General features: G+C 41.7%; 1 long non-coding RNA gene across 1 annotated transcript; it reads right to left on the bottom strand.

The window, feature by feature from the left end:
- Positions 1-538: 538 nt before the first annotated feature.
- Positions 539-11431, bottom strand: LOC138789922 (uncharacterized). The gene is made up of 3 exons (XR_011362815.1): positions 11249-11431; positions 10159-10218; positions 539-569 (listed from the first exon to the last, which is right to left on the bottom strand). It is a non-coding gene; the product is annotated as an uncharacterized lncRNA (long non-coding RNA).
- Between the last annotated feature and the right edge of the window lie 1657 nt (positions 11432-13088).

Genomic DNA, 13088 nt, shown 5'->3' with positions numbered 1-13088 from the left:
GAGAGGCTTTGTGTCAGCCTGGCAAGAAAACACCACTTCCTGCAACTGATAAGTACTGTAAGACTTGAATTTTTTAATAAGTTTTTTTTTTTTTTACTAATTTGTATAACTTTTTGACATCAATTGATTTGAAAACATTTTTTATTCCCTTTACAAGTACAAAAGAACATTATACAAAAGATGCAGAAAAATATACAAAAACAACATCAAGACCTCAAAAATAAATCAAAACCACAAACACTAAATGACAGGTTGTATAGATTTATTTATAATTTATAACCTTTCCAAAAACTTACAGAATGACATATTTTCACCAAGGTTACCACTGCAGACTCCATCTCAAGCTTTCTATTATCCCTGGCTACTAGGTGGCGACTAGTTCCTATTATGTCTCCCATATATTCCACAGACACAAAAGAAGGGATTCTGCTCCCCATAAAACCTCCTAAGAGGCAGTTGCATGGAGAACACTATAGAGCAGTGCTGAGCAGTTTAAGAATTGAATCAAGTGTGGGGTGAGAAATAGTACTTACTACCATCTGCAGCCTTGTCTCTGTATACCTTTCTGTCTGAAAAAAAAAAATAAGTTAGAATACTCAGGGCATCATCATATTCACTGATCCGATTAGCTTGGACTTTAACTATGTGAGTATCCACGGCTATGAACACTCTGTGAAAGAAATGGGCGCCACCCCCATTTTGATCCAATAGGGGTTGTGCACATTTCTGTTACGCGTCTTTGCTGCTGATCCTGTCTGTGGATATGCTGACAGGTACGCTTTAAAGGATGCCTGTTGTTTCAGGTAGCTTTTCGGGATAACCTGCCATGTGTTTTTATAGGAGTATTAGTACTATCGGTTTGGAAAATTTAATGTGTAACTGGATTGAAAACTGGCTTAAAAATCGTACCCAGAGAGTGTTGGTCAATGATTCCTACTCCGAATGGTCCCCGGTAATAAGTGGTGTACCCCAAGGGTCAGTACTGGGCCCTCTTCTGTTTAACTTGTTTATTAATGATATTGAGAATGGAATTAACAGCAATGTTTCTATCTTTGCAGATGACACCAAGCTTTGTAGTACAGTACAGTCTATGGAGGATGTGCAGATGTTACAGGATTACTTAGACACACTGAGTGTTTGGGCGTCCACTTGGCAAATGAGGTTCAATGTGGATAAATGTAAAGTTATGCACCTGGGTACTAATAACCCGCTTGCATCATATGTCCTGGGGGGAGTTACTCTGGGAGAGTCGCTGATGGAGAAGGATCTGGGTGTACTTGTAGATAATAGACTACAGAACAGCACACAATGTCAGTCAGCTGCTTCTAAAGCCAGCAGGATATTGTCATGCGTTAAATCAGGCATGGACTCACAGGACAGGGATATAATATTACTGCTTTATAAAGCTTTGGTGCTGCCTCATCTGGAGTATGCTGTCCAGTTTTGGAACCCGATTCATAAAAAGGATGTTCTAGAGCTGAAGAGGGTACAAAGACGGGCAACGGAGATATGATTAACTTATTTAAATATATAAATGGCCCCTACAAGAGATATGGGGAAAAGATGTTCCAGGTAAAACCCCCTCAAAGGACAAGAGGGCACTGCCTCCGCCTGAAGAAAAAAAGGTTCAATCCCCTGAGGCGGCAAGTCTTCTTTACAATGAGAACTGTGAATCTGTGGAACAGTCTACCACAGGATCTGGTCACAGCAAAAACAGTAGAGGGCTTCAAAACCGGCCTAGACAAGTTCTTAGACCAAAATAATATAAATGCATATGTATAGAACCTATCACCCCTCCCCTTTCCCTGTATCCATCCCCTCATTGGTTGAACTTGATGGACATGTGTCTTTTTTCAACCGTATTAACTATGTAACTATGTAACTATTATACCATAACTCAACATTATATAAATTGTATATGGCAATTCTCAGCATTTTCCCGATCCTAAGTTATGCATGAATTAGTGGTTTAAATTATTGCTATTATTACTTATACAAAAACACTTCTCCTTTGAATCTATTTAGCACTCCCTCAGAACAAGCATGGTGGATATTTTAGAGCAGTAATGAGTAGACTAAACTGTAAACCATGTAGTGGGTGAAATAGAGTATAACATTTACTGGATAATATCTGTGTCTCTCTTTTAGCCTCTGTTCTCCTGAAGCTTCTCCAATCCTTCCCCACCCCTATCCATGTACTGTGATGGGCAGCTATAACTTGATACTTAAAGCGAATTTACCTGGTGGTACATTCATTTAAGTGTTTCATATGGATAGAATGGCGCTGGTGCGGGGAAGCTGGTGCCACAGCCCAGTTGCGAGTACGACGCTGTTCTGTTTCTGGGCCCCGACCGGGTGAAAATGCTGAAGGCCAGCAGGCAGGAACCCCTGCCCCTCTATGATGCGACTCCATTGATTCTAATAGAGCCGCGTTATAGAGGGGTGGGGGTTTCCTCCCACTGGAGGTGGGCTGGCCCACCTCCAGTGCTTCAGACCACGCCAGTGCCCAGAAATAGAATGGCGCCATACGCTGGAACCGGACCACGCTTCAAAAAAAAGGACAGCCACACCAGCTTCCCTGCGCTGGCACTGTTCTATCCATTTGAAGCACTTAAAGAGAATGTACCATTAGGTACATTCACTTTAAATGAAATGATCCATTTCCAGTCTAAGGTCATGTTCAGACCTCATAAGAGACCGGTCATTCCGTGACCCGGCCCGGTCACGGAACGGCTTGTCTTAGAAAAGATCATCCCAAGCGGTACTGCAGTTCTGATGTGGGTGCATCCGTGTGCGCCCACATCAGAACTCTCTACTACACACTATTGAGTGTACGGCCAGAGCCGTATGCTCCATGGTGTGCACTGACAGGGTATTCTGCAACCACTATTCAGTGAATAGCGGCCGCAAAAATCTGACATGCGTATACCATGTGTATACACTTCGTCCGGGGTTCCATAGACGGCAATGTAACGTATATTTTCGTATTTCTCGCGACTGTTGTTGCAATTGGCAACAACTGCCGTTGTTTTCCAAAAATATACATAGTGTTAACATAGCCTTAAGCAGTTCTAAGTATCTTTCTTTTTACGATTAATTTTCTTGATTTTCTTTATACTGTATTTACTAGTTCTATTGATTTACGCATTCGTTAAAAGCACAATAACCATTTCAGTAAGTTCATACACATTATCTAGTTATGCTATAGGCAGCCATTAAATTTAATGATGTAAAGATATATTAAGAAATCAAACCGTTTTAGGGCCGTGTTACATGGCTGACATTACACTGTAAGTGAGTGCCCATCTGTGCTCGCTTACTGAGTCCATACATTGCTCCATTATCATGCAGCAAAGACTGCATGGACATCATAAGCAAAGAACACAGAAGCAAGGCAGCGGGACACTGGGGGAGCCTTGACAGATAAGTATTATCTTTTTACCCTTTTTTACCCTTGCACCAGCCGTCAACCGTGCATTGCAATTACACGTAGCTATGTGTGGCCAATGATTTTTAAACATGTTAAAAGTTGACGATCAGCTGATCATTGTCTTTATTACACAGAATGATAATTTTCTGAATTGGCTGGATTTCGAAGATTATTGCTCTGTGTAATAGGGCCCTCAGACTCATAAGGATTAAAAAAAAAGTAGTGTTTGAAGCTAAATAACTTTTTGTTCTTGTTTTCTTTCCACATACAGTGTTTGTTTCTTGTTAGATTTACTTTAAGGCAAACTTGTTCTCTTCATATCTATGTATTTCTCCGCAGTGTCAAAAGCAAAGCTAACACTTCTGTATTTTTACTGCCAGGTAGAAATATATCTGTATTTCTTTAATCAATGTTTCAATATTGTTTGGCAGGTCTGGCCAATATAAAGTTCCCATAAAGTTGCTTTTCCTTCTAAAATCTATTCCCCAAATTATATGAGGATTCTTCAATTGTATTTTGTCTTCTATTTGCAGTCATTTAATGTCCTGTTATATTTAGGAATTCAGATCTAGACTTGTTTTAAATCAAGTTATTTCTCAAGCTGCCTTTGATTTTTTTTCTTTACTAAATCTGTTGATTTGTGGAGATGAAGAATAATTCTTAGGAGTTTTATGTTACTATTGCGGGCATGCAACTACTTTTATCCCTAAGTAGCCAAAAATTAGATTTCCCAAAGTAACTGGTATTACATTTTAACTTTTGTTTTTGCAGCCTGATAGTTTCATTTTCCACTTCAGTCAATAAACTTTACATTGTCTGCACAGTCAGTTTTTTGCAGCCACTATTCAGTGAATAGCAGCAGCACAAAACTGACATGTCAGTTTTTTGTGCGGCCGCAAGGGATCCCGGCCGGAATGTATACGGAGTGTATACACTCTGGCCGGGATTTCATAGACTTCAATGCAATGTTTATTTTCTATTTATCACAACAATTTGCAAATACGACCGTGATTAATTAAAAATAAACATTGTAAATATACATAGCCTATGGCTGTATCCATGTTTTCCAGGCAGCATTAGGGATGCATCCAATATTTTCAGCAGCCTGTAACCAATTGACGAGAGTTCAGGTTCAGGCAAACCCAAATGTGCTTGAGATTCACTCATATCTAGTAATCACTAGTTGACGATGTTTAGGCCATTATACTTGGCACACTAACAGTATGCCATAGACATATCTTTTGGACTGAATTACAACTATACCTACATCATATTGGACTAAGTAAATGCAGTGTGAACCCAGCTTTTCAAAGGTAAACACATGTTTATTTTATTAAATTATTTTTTTTGTACAAAAGAATTAACAAGTTGACGTTAATCACAAAGAGTCACCCCCATCAAATATGGGGCCTTGGATCTAGCCATTGACTCTATTCAAGGACACACATTACATTCATGGTCCATATTTGACCTATAAAAATATACTGTGTTTTCTTGTCTTCTTAAGGTCACCTTTTTAATGAAGCTAGAGAGGAGCCAATATCTTAAATGCAGTAATTATTTTCAATGGGGCATAGAAATTACTGGAGGAATAATGTCTTTTATGAACTGCAGTACTAATGGGTTATATTGAAAGAATATCTCATTTAATATATTAATGGACTATTAAGGAGAAAAGTTCTGCTCTTTACTGTGAATGGCCACCTCATTTTATCTTCACAAAACCATGGCATACCTCAATTTTTTCCTTCTCATTTTATTATGAGATTTTATGAATTTCTTTTCTGAATTCTTTTGTGGTCTAAGGCTATGTTCACACTACGTGTATTTCCGTATAACTATGGCTGTTGTTGCCGATTGCAACAATGGCCATGATTTATACGAAAATATACGTGCCGTTGCCGCCTATGGAATCCCGGACGGAGTGTATACACAAAGTATACGCTCCGGCTGAGATCCCTAATGGCGCAGCAAACAATTGAAATGTCAGTTTTCTGCAGCCGCTATTCATTGAATAGCGCCAGCAGAAAACCCTGTCAGTGCAAACTATGGAGCGAGCGGCTCTGGCTGCTTGCTCCATAGTGTGCTGTGGGGAGTTCTGATGCGGGCGCACACGGATGCGTCAGCATCAGAACCCTGTGGCCCTAAAGATCATCTGGCCGGTGCTGCAATACCGACTGGGATGATTCTTTTCAGAGACCGACTGTTCCGGGACCCAGCCTGGTCATTACGTAATGTGAACATAGCCTTAAAGTGTACCTGTCATGATGTATGCTTACTCAATCGGCATGTGGTCCTGAAGTTTAGGTGTCCATGGATACGACCATGCTGGTAAGTTTAAAGCACAAGCCTTTTCGGATGAGAAAGGTGCTAGTTCATGGAACCATCCTGTGGAGGTTGTATCCATAGGAACCACACGCTGATTGGGACTTAGTGGGTATTTCACTGGTAAAATGCTTGTATGGCTAAAGTGCATGCACTGAATGGCTTTGTAGAGGCGCCTCTCTAGAGTACAGTCCAATACTAAATCCTGTTCTGTTCCTTATGTAAGCCAGGATGAGTTGATCCTTTGGATACCAAGTGAGTGTGGCCAAATTTTGGTTTTCTTGTACATAATGTGTATGTACAGGACCTTGAAGCAGCACCTGCCCTCAATGCAGAAAGTAATTTGTAGTTCTTTTCAGTTATTTCTGATTTCATATTGTAACAGATAATATATATATTTTTTTATGTCAAGACCATTTTCATACACAGTATGCTACTCAAAAAACTGTAACCAACCCTGAAAGAAAGGGAAATGCAAGTTTCATTAGAACCTCAAGGTTCTTTGAGTTGTGGCGATTGGCGGGGGGAGCAAATGAGCACCAATCAGCAAGACCTGCGCTCATTTTCAGTGCCTTTACATGACACAACAAATTAAGGAGCTTGGGCAGCACAAACGATCCTTCTATCATTTGTGTAGCCCAGAAAACTAACAGCATAGATATGTATATTTCTGAGCTGTCAGTTTAAAAATTACAAGCAGGAGTGTATACTTACATTTGTGCTGCTCCTGATTCGGCACATCTCCTCCAGCCCTCTAGTTCGGCTGCTGTTTTTATCTAATAGCCAACCTCCTCTAACTGTAAATCATTCTGGAGGAGGTGTGGCCTGAAGATACAGGTGGCAGTCAGGCTGGAGTAGATGTGCCGGATCACAAGCAGCTCCAGAAAAAGTTCATACAGAAGTCTAGGCAAAAATAATAATTAGAAACACTATGCAAAACAGAATACAAAATGAGAACCTGACTGTCTGAGTGCTAAGTAAACAGAGATCTCATCTCGCACATTCTTGAAACCTTGGTGGGGAGGGTGGGATAGTTGGAGGTAGGGGGGGGGGGGTTGTGGGGAGGAGGATTAAAATCTTTTGGGTCTGAGGACATATGTTATTGTATTATGATGATGAATACATTTGTATGCCGGTTTTGTCTGATATTTATAAGATGTAAATGTGAGATTCTATTTGTTTAACAAAATAAAAATTTATAGGGAAAAAAAAAACAAAAAAACAGAAAGCTCATCTCACTCAAAGCAACAGTTTGAGGCTATGTTCACACTGCGTATGAGTCCGGCCGTAGTGCGAACCGCGAATATACGCATGTAGTTTTAAGGTTGATGCGTTCGCTTGAAATTATACGATATACGCCCGCACAATGCACACTACGTATGAGCTTACGGCTGGATCGTATGCGGCGCTGTGAAAAATGAACAAGACCATTGTTTGAGGATGGAAATGTTGAAACTCACGGCCGTGGATTTCCATGCGGTCCCGTACGAAGTACTTATTTCAGCCAAATTGAACTTGATTTTTCGATCCAAGAGGTTCTGTGTGGTTTACTGGGCTGGGCGAAGATTTCCAAGTAAATGACCTGTTTCAGATCGCTTCGAAACAAGCTAGGAAACCATAACTGTACTACTGGCGTATGTTCGCGGTTCGTACGCATCCGGCCGCAAGTCGATTTTTCCCACGCCCGTAGTTTCAGCCGCACATGTATGGCGGCGTATGAAATGCGGCCGGACTCATACGCAGTGTGAACATAGCCTGAAACAGCAGAAGCAGCTCACTGGATCCTGTAGCTTTCAGGCTCTCAGCATTACAACTTTTATGTTGGAGCAACCAATTTACCTGTGGACAAGAGGTGTACTGGAGTGGAGAGGGAATGGCAGGTTACACTATCAAACCTACTTGGAATTTCACTAAAGGGGTTTTCTGGCATTTCATTTTCTCCTTCTGCCCATCTGTGATGAGAATCTTTGCAGACCAGAGGGGGTAGGAGCAAGTTGTGGGTTAATTACCAATAGCTGCCCAATGTTATCGATGTCACATGTGCATTCAGCAGCTATTGGACATCCCGTGCAAACATGTTTCCGCCTGCACGCAATTCTCGTAGGATCTGCACCATACTCCCACCGCCGCTCTTGTTTGCAGATGTTTTCAAGACAGATAGGCAAAAGGGGGCAGTGGAGCATGGAGGAACAGAAGAGGTAAGACCATTTCTGTTCTCCGTACAATCCCTTAAAATTCAGGCCCAGAACAGATCAGTAAAATAGTTCTGCTAAAACACATAACTCTGGAGTTTACCACCTTATCTCAGCTGTCAGCATATATATTTTATCTAATAAGGTGTTCTATTAAAGTGTATGTAAAAGCTTTAATCTGTGCACACACACTGTATAAAAGGCCATTTCTTGTTTTTATGTTACAGTGTGTGAACCCAGTCTAGTACACATCCAGTCATATCATCTACTTCTGAGCTTCTCTTTATACAGTCCTCTTGCTACCAGGACTGTATAACCTACTTACGCTATCATTTTTCCTGACCATTAAATATATTTCTTGACTTCCATATTTGTAGTGATGACCTACATACTTTTATTTTAATGTATATTGGAATTTTTGTGTATATAATAAGGGAGAAATTCCTCCTTGGTTGCTGGTAAAGGCCATTTCTTGTAAGCGCATGCTGTTCTGTATTATATCTAGAGAACTTTAATAATGAAAGGGGTCACACTAACATCTCACCCAGAATGCCATACAAACAGCAAAAAAAAAAAAGAAAAAAAAGAAACATTCACTCTAGATGTGCTACTATTGTATATACTATTATTTTTTCTATTCACTTACTACATTGGTTTTATAAAAAATAAACGAAACAACCAATAAAACATAAGTCACTATGTATACAAACGTTACAGGAACTGTCCAGAGCAGTGAAAAATCCCCATACAAAACCTCTCCTGCTTTGGTCAGTTTCTGTTATAGACAGAGGTGGCAGCAGAGAAACATCACATTCTGTAGGGCATACAGTAGCCCATAATTAGAAGAAAACCTTTTCTTATGTATTTTTATATTCTTTTTGAAGTTGAAGGCCAGGTTCACAAAGCGTAAGACATTGGCTGTTCTGTGACCAGGCCGTGTCACAAAACGGCCGGTGTCTGTGAAGATCATCCCGGCCAGAACTGCATTATCGGCCAGATAAACTTCATTTGTGCTGGATTGGAATGAGAGTGCATCTGTGTGTTCCCGCATCCCAATTCACCATAGCACACAATGGAAAGTGTGGCTGGATCTGCACTTTCCATTGTGTGAACTGACAGTTCTGTGTGGCTGCTATTAAGTGAATAGCGGCCACACAAAACTGAGATATCAGTTTTAGCCACGGCCGCTAGGGATCCTTGCCGAAGTGTATACTATGTGTATACACTCTGGCCGGGATCCCATTGATTTCTGCGCAATGCATATTTTGAATTACGTTGTGTGAACGTGGCCTAAAACAAGATGTACTTCGATATTTCATTCAACAAGGACATCTATCTACTCTTGCCTCTATAAGAGTGGATAGAACAATAATAAAAAAAAAAAAATCATGTTACATTGTTAAAGCATTCAGTAAAGCAATGGCTTTGTTGTGTTATACTGTACGTGGGATTATTAGGAGCTCAGGAATCCCAAAAAGTTTTAGATGTTTTTTAAGATTATTTAAGATTTCATAGAAGGAAATAAATACCCAAAGAACAATGAAAGGTGTGTAAAAGAGTTAAGAAAATATTTAATTTACATTTTTTCCCATAACGAATGACTGCAACTGCAATAAATTAAGTGAAATGATTATAAGACCAGGGAGTAAGGTGCTCAAAGACAATTACCAACTAAACATTCCATTAATGAAATAATTATTAATTATAATTACTAATTAAAATTTAGGATTATGGTGTTGGTTTTAAGCATTACATTGCATAAAGACATTACCGTTTTTAATCAAATTTCCTATAAGGTAAAACAAGACAGGAAAAAGTGGGGGCTTACCATCTCGGTAATTAGATGATATTGCTAAACCCTTGGGTGTAGATTCACCCCCCTTCTGTTGAACTTAAGCTAGGTAAGTTTAAAGCAGTGTAATTTAATTACTCATTAAGTTTTTTTTTCTCACTGGATGCTGAGAGTCAATTTAAATGTCATAAGAAGTTAAGCAAAGTTTTGGAATTGTTGAATTAGTAAAATGAGAAAAAAACATTTTGCTTTTGGGAGTAAAATAATTTGTGCATCTGCGGAAGTCAGACAACATTAAAATGAACGCTACGATATGAAGTGATATTTTAACACATCTTAAAAGTAAATGTCTATTTATTTTATTTGCTACAACAATATACATAATATGGAACGTAGGAGAATGGAGATGCTGTACTTACCGGGAGTAAGAAAGGAGGATGGTACCTGGCTGAATAATTCTATATGTGGCTCCCACAAGTCTGTAGTACAAACAAGAAATAGTGAAGGAAAAAGGACTATTGTGGTGAGCCCAGCATATTATACAAAAAGCAACTTTATTAGATGATCATAAAGTGCAGAGTACATAGAAAGTGCAATTATTCCATAAGTGTGCAATAGAGGTGTGAATGAGTTATTATAAAAGGTAGGGTGCTGTCGGGTAAGGTGAGCCTGTTATACCCTACCTATACTAGTTGAGGGACCGCTGGGTAAGGCGTCCCTCCTCCAGACGGTTTCTGGCCCTGCACTGGTTCGTCATATAGAGGTATGTAGGCTGTCAAGAAAGTATATATGTCAGATCGATGGCTTTAGTAAAATAGGCACCGATCGGTTGTGCAGTAAGGGGAGTTAGGAGACTAGGATGGTGTCTCAGGTCAGTACACGGCAATAATGACTTATAACATTCATATATACTATCGTATGTGCTATCTACAATTCCTGTGATATTAGGAGTGTGTAGCAAGTTTCCACTTCTTCCAGTCACAGGAATTGTAGATAGCACATACGATAGCATATACGAATGTTATGAGTCATTATTGCCGTGTACTGACCTGAGACACCATCCTAGTCTCCTAACTCCCCTTACTGCACAACCGATCGGTGCCTATTTTACTAAAGCCATCGATCTGACATACAGTATATGTACTGTGGACATGTCACGGGAGAAGTGTTCGAGGGGGTGTACATCTCACCTAGGTTACTGCTTAGTGTGAGATGGTGAGTCCAGGAGGGATCTGTTGCTCAGCAGTGTTATGCTGCTGAGCTATTATTTACTGTTGCCGGGCCTGGATTTACATGGAATGGCAGGTAGGTTTTGGGTAGTGGGACTTGCCATTCCCTCCCCTCGATCCAGTTCAGGTGTTGGGATCAGGTGAGCTCTGACCCTAATCAGCCTGAGAAGGTAAAAGCTCACGCAGTGTGCAGATGGTTGCTCTCAGCCAGGAGTGAACAGCCTGGGTGTCTGTTTGGGAGCAACCTGTGAACATAGCCTCTGCTGGAGCTAATACACACCTTGCGGTATTCAGGTGAAAGACGTCCTGTTTTCAAGTGTTAGATAGGTGAAGAAACCTGTTAGTAAGTGCCTAGACGGGCAAGACCTTTTTGTTTGTTTTGTTCTGTTCTTAAAAGCACGGTGTTGCTGTATTTCTGTTTATTGGACTGTTTATGCTGCAAATAAACGCCAAGTTGATCTTTTATAAGTCCAAGCCTGATGTGAACTGTGTCCAAACACACCATCCCCTGGGAAGATCCCTACAATTGGTGCTGCGAAGCGGGCAAAACGGTTGCTAGGGGCAACGGTGTGCATCAACTTGGCTACAGCTGCTTATGTCCTGGGTGAAGGCTGCTGCTTCACTCCAAAAACAGACAAGCAACATGGAGGAGATGATGAAGCAGTTATTGCAAGTGAGTCTGCAACAGCAGCAGGCTAATATGCAGCAACAACAGGCTCTGACAGATGCTAACCTGCGCCATGAACAGGCTCTGACAGACGCTAACCTGCGCCATGAACAGGCTATGACAGATGCTAACCTGCGCCATGAACAGGCTCTGACAGATGATAACCTACGCCATGAACAGGCTCTGACAGACGCTAACCTGCGCCATGAGCAGGCTAATCGGCAGCAACAACAGGCTCTGACAGACGCTAACCTGCGCCATGAACAGACAATGGCTGCACATCAGCAAGCAATGGCTCAACAACAGAGACTTATTGAGCACCTGATAGCAAAGCAAGAGGCGTCTGCAGGTGCTAATCCACAGCCGGTGGCAGCAGCCGCGCCAGAGACTTTGTCTGTGAGAAGAGCTGTGCAGCGAGCGCTGCAAAAGATGACTGCTGATGATGATATTGAGGCCTACTTTACTGTCTTTGAGCGTGTGGCTGAGCGAGATAAGTTACCATCCACTGAGTGGGCAGAGGTCATTGCTCCCTATTTAATAGGCGAACCTCAAAAGGCCTACTATGACCTCAGTGAGCAAGAGGTCGAAGACTATCCTCGGTTAAGAGCAGAGATACTTGCCCGACTAGGAGTTACTGCTGCTGTCCGTGCCCGGAGGGTACGCAACTGGAGCTACAGTCTGGACAAGTCAGCGAGGTCCCAGATGTACAGTATGATCTGATCCATTTGGCAAGTAAGTGGTTGGAGCCAGACACCTCTACTCCTGCACAGATCCTAGAGAGGGTTGTGATGGATCGCTACCTCCGAGCACTTCCTGCTGATCTGCAACGCTTGGTGGGACAAGGTGATCCTAAGAATGCCGACGAACTTGTCAACCTTGTGGAGAGGTTCCAGGCGACTGAGGACTACCTCCGTGATGTTCCTGCAGCACCTTCACCTCCCCGGAGTGCCAGATCTGTGCCGTCAGCTGGTAAGAGACTTCCATCTATTGGGGGAGTGTGGAGGGGGACTGATAGAGGGAAGAGCAAAAGACTGGTGATGGTCCCAGGTGGCTGGGTGGCCCTAAAAAGGACTCCCTGCCAAGGAGACCAGGCCCTATCCAGTGCTCGAGATGCCATGAGACGGGACATATCTCTGCCCATTGCCCCCTTACCAGTGAGTCCATGGAGTGTGACGCTAGCCGGCGTCAGTCGCTATTTGCGGAACCGTCTTTTGTTGCAGTCACTGGACTAGAGACTGAACCGCAAGTCTGCAACATTACTGTCAATGACTTCCCTGTTAAGGTGTTACTGGACTCCGAAAGCCTTGTCACCTTGGTACATGCCAGCCTGGTGACTGGGGACTTTTTGTCAAACAAACATATGAGTGTGGTGTGCATACATGGTGATACAAAAGTGTACCCTATTGTGCTGGCTAATGTCGGGACTGAACTAGGCACTGTACAATATGAAGTG

The sequence above is a fragment of the Dendropsophus ebraccatus genome, chromosome 4, assembly GCF_027789765.1.
Source record: "Dendropsophus ebraccatus isolate aDenEbr1 chromosome 4, aDenEbr1.pat, whole genome shotgun sequence".
Taxonomy (NCBI): Eukaryota; Metazoa; Chordata; class Amphibia; order Anura; family Hylidae; genus Dendropsophus; species Dendropsophus ebraccatus.
This window is presented reverse-complemented; position numbering and strand designations above follow the sequence as displayed.